Below are 8051 nucleotides of genomic sequence, written 5' to 3' on the forward strand. Positions count from 1 at the left end.
CGGTGCCGAGGGACTGGGTGCTGTCCGTGTGTCCTGCTGTGACTGAAGCTTGTGCCCCGGCTGGTGTCTCTCTGGGCCCAGTGCATCCGGGCCGGAGTGGAGCGGAGCTGTGTTTCTTCCCTGACGGCCTCGTTTGAGGAAGGTGGTGGCCATCCCTCTGGTCCCCCACTGTTAGCTCCAGGGCAGGGCTGGGGCACTCTTCCCAGACCCTGCCCTGTCTCCACCGGGTGTCCCCCCTTCAGCCTCTCTCTTCCTTGCCATCCCGCCACTGCTGGCCTCGTCTGGGCCCCCTTCACACCACCTCCGTCTGGGACAAGCTCAGAGCCTCCTGGGACCCTGCCCACCTCCTTCCTATGGCCTCACAGACATAAGAGGGATCTGAGGGCAGATCTGGTCCCCTCTCCTGCCTGAAGCCCTTCCGTGGGTTCTGCACCCAAGTCCCGGAGCCCTTGGCCTCCCCAGCTGCTCCACGCCTGCAGGCCGTGCTGAGCACCGTCCCTCAGCCCCTTCCCTCCGCGCGGCTCACGGCCCTCGCCCCTCTCGACTCAGTTCAACTGGCGTCTCCTCCAGGTTCTGGAGCTTTGCCGCCCCGATGCCCCGTCAGAAGTTGGGCTCCTTCTGCCCCATGACGACTCTTAGCACTGTGGGAACGAGTTCAGATTCTTCAGTGCTGCTCGGAGGCACGTGGCAAGTGGCACAGGCCTCATCGTTTTGCGTAATCGACGTGGCTCTGCCTCAGTGGTACAGAAAAGGGACACGTGGCAGCCCCCAGACTTCGCCCCCGGGAACTTTTGCGGTCCTCTGCGTCCTGATCATATACAAGTGATGTGACTCTAGTCCTTGCTCCCAGAATTTTGAATCTCGTTTGTCTGTAGTTTAAACCGTTTCCCTGAACCGAGGCCTCAGAGACACGTGGGGGGCGCTCCCTGGGCCAGGCGTGCTGTCCTCCTGCCGCGCCACCTGTGGGGGTCGGGAGCCCGTTCCATACCCTCCGTGCTTTAATGCCCCACTCGTCCGCCGTGAATATACATGGTGGGTTTAGGCAGGTTCTAAAAACAAGACCGCGTGGCCGACATCTGAAGAACTGGCTCAGCACCGGTTCTTGGACCTTGGCCGGAGCCCCCGGGTGGAGTACAAGTCTGTTGGGCACCCTCGGCCGCTCCCCCTGCCTCTCCCCCAGCTCCTGCGGCCCCAGTGCCGTGGGAGGACCCCCGGCTCCCTGCATGGATGGGTACCTTCTATCCCAAGGCTCTTTCTTTTCTCCATGAGAGCAGAGCTATCTGGTATCATATGATGTCTTTTTTTTTTTTTTTTGCGGTACGCGGGCCTCTCACTGTCGTGGCTTCTCCCGCTGCGGAACACAAGCTCCGGACATGCAGGCTTAGCGGCCATGGCTCACGGGCCCAGCCGCTCCGCGGCATGTGGGATCTTCCCGGACCGGGGTATGAACCCGTGTCCCCTGCATATGCAGGCGGACTCTCAACCACTGCGCCACCAGGGAAGCCCATGATGTCTATTTTTATGGCCAGAGAACTGGGGTAATGGTTTTCTAAAGCCTTAAAACTTTAATAAATAACTCGGACCGTTTTGTGGTGAAGTTTGGGGCCATGGTGGTGGTTGGCCTGAGTCACTAGTAAAGCTGGAGGCAGACGTAATCGATGATCTCTGTGCCCTCTTCCATCTAAAGCCTGTGACTGTCCGTGTGCGGGCAAAACGGTGTATGTGCATCACATTCTGTGATCCTGTGAAGACTGAGGAAATACATTAAAATGATCTCTGTAGGGGCGATTGGGGGTGATTTTAACGTTCTATCTCATACTTTCCTGTATTCTGAAAATTTTGTATAACATCGTGTATCCTTTCTAAATGGAAATGTACTTTAAAAAAAGAAAAGAAAAGCAAAGAAGGAGTTCCCTGACAGTCCAGTGGTTAGGATTCGTCGCTGTCACTGCTGGGGCCCCGGTTCAGTCCCTGGTTGGGGAACTAAGATCCTGCAAGCTGTACAGCGCACCATAAAAAAAAAAAAAAAAAAAGGAAATGTACTATTAAAAAGTCAGTACCTATAACTGAGCATATGAGTGATCACAGTTAATTAAAGAGGTGAACTTGGGCTTCCCTGGTGGCGCAGTGGTTGAGAGTCCGCCTGCCGATGCAGGGGACACAGGTTCGTGCCCCGGTCCGGGAAGATCCCACATGCCACGGAGCGGCTGGGCCCATGAGCCATGGCTGCTGAGCCTGCGCGTCAGAAGCCTGTGCTCTGCAACGGGAGAGGCCACAACAGTGAGAAGCCCGCGTACCGCAAAAAAAAAAAAAAAAAAAAAAATCCCTTTTGAGTGCTGCCTCTTAGAAATTCAGAATATCTCAGTCACCGACTTTTAAAAATAGCCTATTTAACTAATTTTGGGTTTGCCAAGGTAAAGGGACCTTCCCTTGTCTTTTGGGAAAATTTTCCCTTAAGTAACCGTTGAAGAGATAAAAATCCAATGTCCTATAGAAGCAGGGAAACAGAAGAATGAAAATATTCATTAGATGACGTCCATTCTGTAAAAACCTCAACCACCACTTGATGGTACCAAAAGCTAAGGAACCCCAAAGGGCTCCTTCCTGCCCGCCCGTAGAGCCATTTAGAGCTCCATTTCTCCCTAGTGTGAGATGCTATTCTTTGAAATATGATTTGATGTATTTTTGTTCTCGGAAGAGCTTATCACCTGTGACTCTCTCTTCCCCTGCCTGGGATGGACATCACTGCCCAGGCTGGAGTTTAAAACAGTTTAGAAAATGATGGCTCAGACAGCGAGGAGGAGGTTTCCTGGGTACTTGAAGGCGGGGCTTGCGAATGTCAGTAGGTCTGGGCTGGAGGACTACAGCCTGGAGTGTCGATCTGAAGACAGACTGCAGACACTCAGGGGCTAGTGCTGGTCAGGAAGTCCTAGCAGAGCTGGCACGGGGCCTGGGAAGGCGAGGGGCACCAGACAGGGGGATGCCTGAGACGGACCCCAAGGGGAGGGTAGCCCAGAGGGTGTGGGACCTGCAGGAGAGGTGGTCCCACGCTGCTGCTTCCTCCTGGCTGCAGGGGCCCTTGGGCGTCCTGCACAGACCCGGGGGTGACCATGGTGGGCCGGGTGTCCCGTAGCAGCCTGGATGAGCCCCTGCTTCGTTGTGCAGGGTGAGAACAAGCGCTTAAATTTCCGCTGGGGCTAGAGGTGGGATGCGGCAGGGAGGCACTCCAGAGCCAGGCCAGGAGGGCGCTGCGGAGGCTCCCAGACCAGCAGCTCAGGTGACAGCTGCGAGGAGCGCTGTGTGCAGCGCAGGGACTCCCCCTACATGTGCGCCCGAGGCCTCACTTCCCTGGGCCCGCTCCCAGCCAAGGCTGATCTGCAGGATGCTGGGGCAAATGGGACTCCCCTGACAGCCAGCTTGGGCTCAGGGATGCCCCACTGGCCCTGCTGAGCCTTCTGCAGGAGGTCAGGACATGTCCACCAACTTCCCGTCCCTTCACTCAGGGTCAGACTTGCCTTGATTGTGGTCTGGCAACTCTCCCAGCCGTTGCTCCCTTCCCGTTTCCTCTACACAGGCATTTCCCCCCATGCTGTCCTTGTACGTTAATCCTACCTTCTGGTTTGCCTCTCAGAGGCCCTGGGCTCACACAGCCCCCTGACACCACGAGGTCCCAAAGCTGCCCTTACGTGCAGTGCTGTCTTTACTCTGCAGAGGGGAAGGGAGAGAAAGACTGGGTGGGACTTTGAAGTGACTGAACTGAAAATCTTAATTGCCTGCTTACCTGAAAGAAACAGTTTAAGCTAGAAGAGATGAGTAACATTGGGGTGCCAAGATTAAGGATTTTTCCAGAACAAAGTGGTTACGAGAGTTTAAGCTTTGTTCTAGAAAGTTAAAGACGGATGTATTTCTCAGTACCGGAGGCAGAGTGACTCTACCTCTGCCTGATTCACTGCACACGGAGCCTGTCTGGGCTGCTCTTGACTGTGGACTTGGGGTCACCTGAGCTACCTCTCACCTCTGTGGCACCATCGTGATGGGCTGGCTCCGTGTTGCTAGTGGAATGGAACACTGGGAAGGGAATTACCTCTTACAGTGGATTGAACAGTGTCCCTCCCAAATTCACAACCACCCAGAACCTCAGGATGAGAACTTATTTGGAAATAAGGTCTTTGCAGATGTAACTGAGGGTCGAGCTGAGGTTATACTAGATTAAAGCATAACAATAAATCCATGGGGGTGTCCTTATAAGAGACAGAAAAGGACACACAGACATAGGGAAGGAGGCCGTGAAGACAGAGGCAGAGAGTGGAGTGAAGCTGCCACAAGCCAAGGGGTGCTAGCAGCCACCAGAAGCTGGAAGAGGCCAGGAAGCTTCCTCCCTTAGAGCCTGAGGAGGGAGCAGGCCCTGCTGACACCTTGATTTCAAACTTCTGGCCTCCAAAACGATGAGAAAATAAATTTCTGTTGTTTAAGTCACCCATATTGTGATAATTTGTTATGGCAGCCCCAGGAAACTAGTACACCTCTCTAATAAATTTATACTGTTAAGAACAGGCCCAGCCCTAGTAATTTTGAGGCTCAGATAAAAGTACCAATGGAAGCCCACACCCTCTACATCTAAATATTTAAATGTTATAAAACAAGCTACCCTCCATACCCACTAGGATAGCGTTCATTTACTTACTTATTTATTTATTTTATTTTTGGCTGCGTTAAGTCTTCGTTGCTGCGTGCGAGCTTTCTCTAGTTGCGGCAAGCGGGGGCTACTCTTTGTTGCGGTGCGCAGGCTTCTCGTTGCCGTGGCTTCTCTTGTTGCGGAGCACGGGCTCCAGGTGCTTGGGCTTCAGCAGTTGTGGCACGTGGGCTCAGTAGTTGTGGCTTGCAGGCTCTAGAGCGCAGGCTCAGTAGTTGTGGCGCACAGGCTTTGTTGCTCCGCGCCATGTGGGATCTTCCCGGACCAGGGCTCAAACCCGTGTCCCTTGCATTGGCAGGCAGATTCTTAACCACTGCGCCACCAGGGAAGCCCCCAGGATAGCGATTATTAAAAAGAGAAAACTACAAAATAACAAGTGCTGGTGAGGGTGTGGAGAAACTGAAGTCTCGTACATTGCTGGTAGGAATGTAAAATGGTGCAGTTGCTGTGGAGAACAAATGGGCAGGTCCCCAAATACTTAAATATGGGATTCCCATTTGATCCAGCCATCCCACGCCTAGGTATATACCCCCCAAATTGAAAGCAGGGACTCTGCACCCATGTTTGCAGTATTATTCACAGTAGCCAAAAGGTGGGAACAACCAAGTGTCCATCAACTGCCACATGGATAAACACCATGAGGTCTGTCCATACGTGAATATGATTCAGCCTTGAAAAGGACATTCTGACACGTGGTACAACCCGGATGGACCTTGAAAACATCATGGTAAGTGAAATAAGCCAGACATGGACGAATACTGTATGACTTCACTTACAGAAGGTACCCAGGGCAGTGAAACTCAGAGAGAGAGCAGATTAGAGGTCACAGGGCACGGAGGACGGAGGGATGGAGTTAGTGTTTAATGGGTACAGAGTTTCAGTCTGGGAAGGTGAAAGAGTTCTGGAACTAGATAGTGGTGATGGTTGCACGGTATGGTGATTGTAGTTAATGCCATCGGTGCCCTGGTGCTCCAGGGTCCTGGGTACCCAGAGGATGACCTCCGGCTGCAGGCGGACCCAGGGACCGGGTCTGTGAACGTTGGTGGGTGGGACTGGATAGGGAAGGGTCGCTGGGGGCCTTTGGGTGCGGGGCTCAGGGCAGGGGCCCCACTTCATCAGGCCTAAGGCAGTATAGGACAGTCTGGGACACCCGCTCCCTGTGATGAGGATACAGTTCAGACTGGAGAGGCCATTAAGCCTGACCTGGATCTTTGCTTCTCTTTTTGGACCTGCAGAATCCAGACCCCTGCCCACCCTGGGGGCGTTCCCCACCTCATGAGAGTCTCACTTTCCCAGGCTCCCTTCCTGTGAATCGAGGCAGTTGACCTTGGCACAGTTGACCAGATTTTTCTGGTCTTGGCTTTGCCTGGCAGCTGGTGACAAGAAGAAGGAACACTGAGGACCCTCTCTGGTGGGGGTGGTGTTCAGGGGGCCCCAGGGCAGCGGGACTGGGCGCCTGCAGGGCTGAGGCAGCAACCGGATCGCCCGTGGCTTTAGCGAAGGATGCGGCGGTGTCTTGATGGACTCATTCTGCTGCACGATTTGAGCATCACACAGTTGTTTTGGGTGTCCTTACTTAGCCTGGATTTTTCTGTCCTCCTGGAGATTCTGTGAGCTAGCAAATGTGCTTTTAATAAATCCCCTTTCTACTCAAATTAGCTGGAGTCTAGTTCTGTGGTTTGCAGTTAAGAGCCCTGATACAGGTCTCTCGGCACGTGTGGAGTCCAGGGCCGGAAGTATATGCAAAGTACCTCCCGTGTAGTTTTAAGTGAAGTATACCAAGCTATTGATTGCAGAAACGTTCCTGAAAACTAGATGGAAAGAAGGGTATCTGGGCATTGATCTGTAACGTAGCACTCTTAAAAAAGGACGTCCTCCAAAAACCCAAGTGTCCACCATTGGATGGATGGAGAAACAAAATGGGCTCCATACACCTTCCATACCATACAATAGACTATTAGCCAGCCTTTAAAAGGAATGAAGTTCTGGGACTTCCCTGGTGGTCCAGTGGCTAAGACTCTGTGCTCCCAATGCAGGGGGCCCGGGTTCGATCCCTGGTCAGGGAACTAGATCCCACATGATGCAACTAAAAGATCCCACGTGCTGCAACTAAGACCTGGGGCAGCCAAATAGATAAATAAATATTTTAAAAAATAATAAAAGGAATGAAGTTCTGACACATGGTACAACATGGATGACCCTTGAAGACGTCGTGCTAAGGTGGACATTGTGTGGGCACAGAAGGACAAATACTCTATGATTCCACTTATATGAGGCCCCTAGAGCAGTTAAACCCATAGAGACAGAAAGTAGAAGGGTGGTTGCCAGCGCCTGGGGAAAAGGGCAAGTGGGGAGTCTTTGTGTAATGGGCAGAATTTCAGTTTGGGAAGATGGAAAACGTCCTGGAGATGGAACGTGGTGATGGTTGCACAACAACATGAATGTACTTAATGTCAGTGACCTGTGCACTTAAAGATGGTTAAAATGGTAAATTTCATGTTATCTGTATTTTAACACAAAAAATACAAGAAAAGATGTCCTCCACAGGGAAGGTTTTGTGTATCAGAGTCTGTCTGATAATGAGACTTGAACCCTACATCAAATTAGATTTCCTAAGTCAAGTTGGCCCTTAGAAACTGGTTGCAGGAGGATGTGTATGGGGCCATCTTTGTGGTAAGGACCCGCCGTGGTCCCCTCACGTAACTGCTCACTGGAACCAAAACGGACGCAGACAGTCTGAGATGCGGTTGTCTTAGCTATTATTTCAGGATTCAGTGTGGACTGAGCTGCAGCACCGAAGCTATGGCTGCCCATTCCTACAGATCTCATGTGTAGATCGCTGACTGTCCTCCTCAGGAAAGGCTTGAGAACATTTGGGACTCAAAGAGGTCAGCAGATATTCCTGCTGGAAGTCTGGTAAGGATTCATGGCTGAGAGCCCCCATCCCCAAAGCTGAGAACTCTGTGGAACTAGGCAGCTCTGTCCCACTTCAGCCAGGGCAGGAGATGGGGGCGGATGCAGGGGGGATGGTCCTGAGCCGAGGGTGTTAGTAAAGCTTTTGTCTCCGGGGACCTCAACATTTTACCGCGAACTAGAGTAGAATAGAAGGGCTTCAGAGCCGTGTTCCAGGGTGGTTTTTCCTCCTGATAAATGTTTACGGTTCTGGAGGCATCAAACTATGATTGTGGACTTCCGGAAGGCACATTCCTGGTTCAAGATGGCAGGATGTGGTGATTGTATTTGAGCACCTTGAGCTTGCTGTATCCAGAGGGGGACAATTGACCCCAGGGACATTTGGGTGTAGACTCTTCAAGACAGCACGTCACAGGTATTAATGTGTCCAAACCTCTTCTCCTAG

This window comes from Globicephala melas, chromosome 14 (assembly GCF_963455315.2).
Source record: "Globicephala melas chromosome 14, mGloMel1.2, whole genome shotgun sequence".
Classification (NCBI taxonomy): domain Eukaryota; kingdom Metazoa; phylum Chordata; class Mammalia; order Artiodactyla; family Delphinidae; genus Globicephala; species Globicephala melas.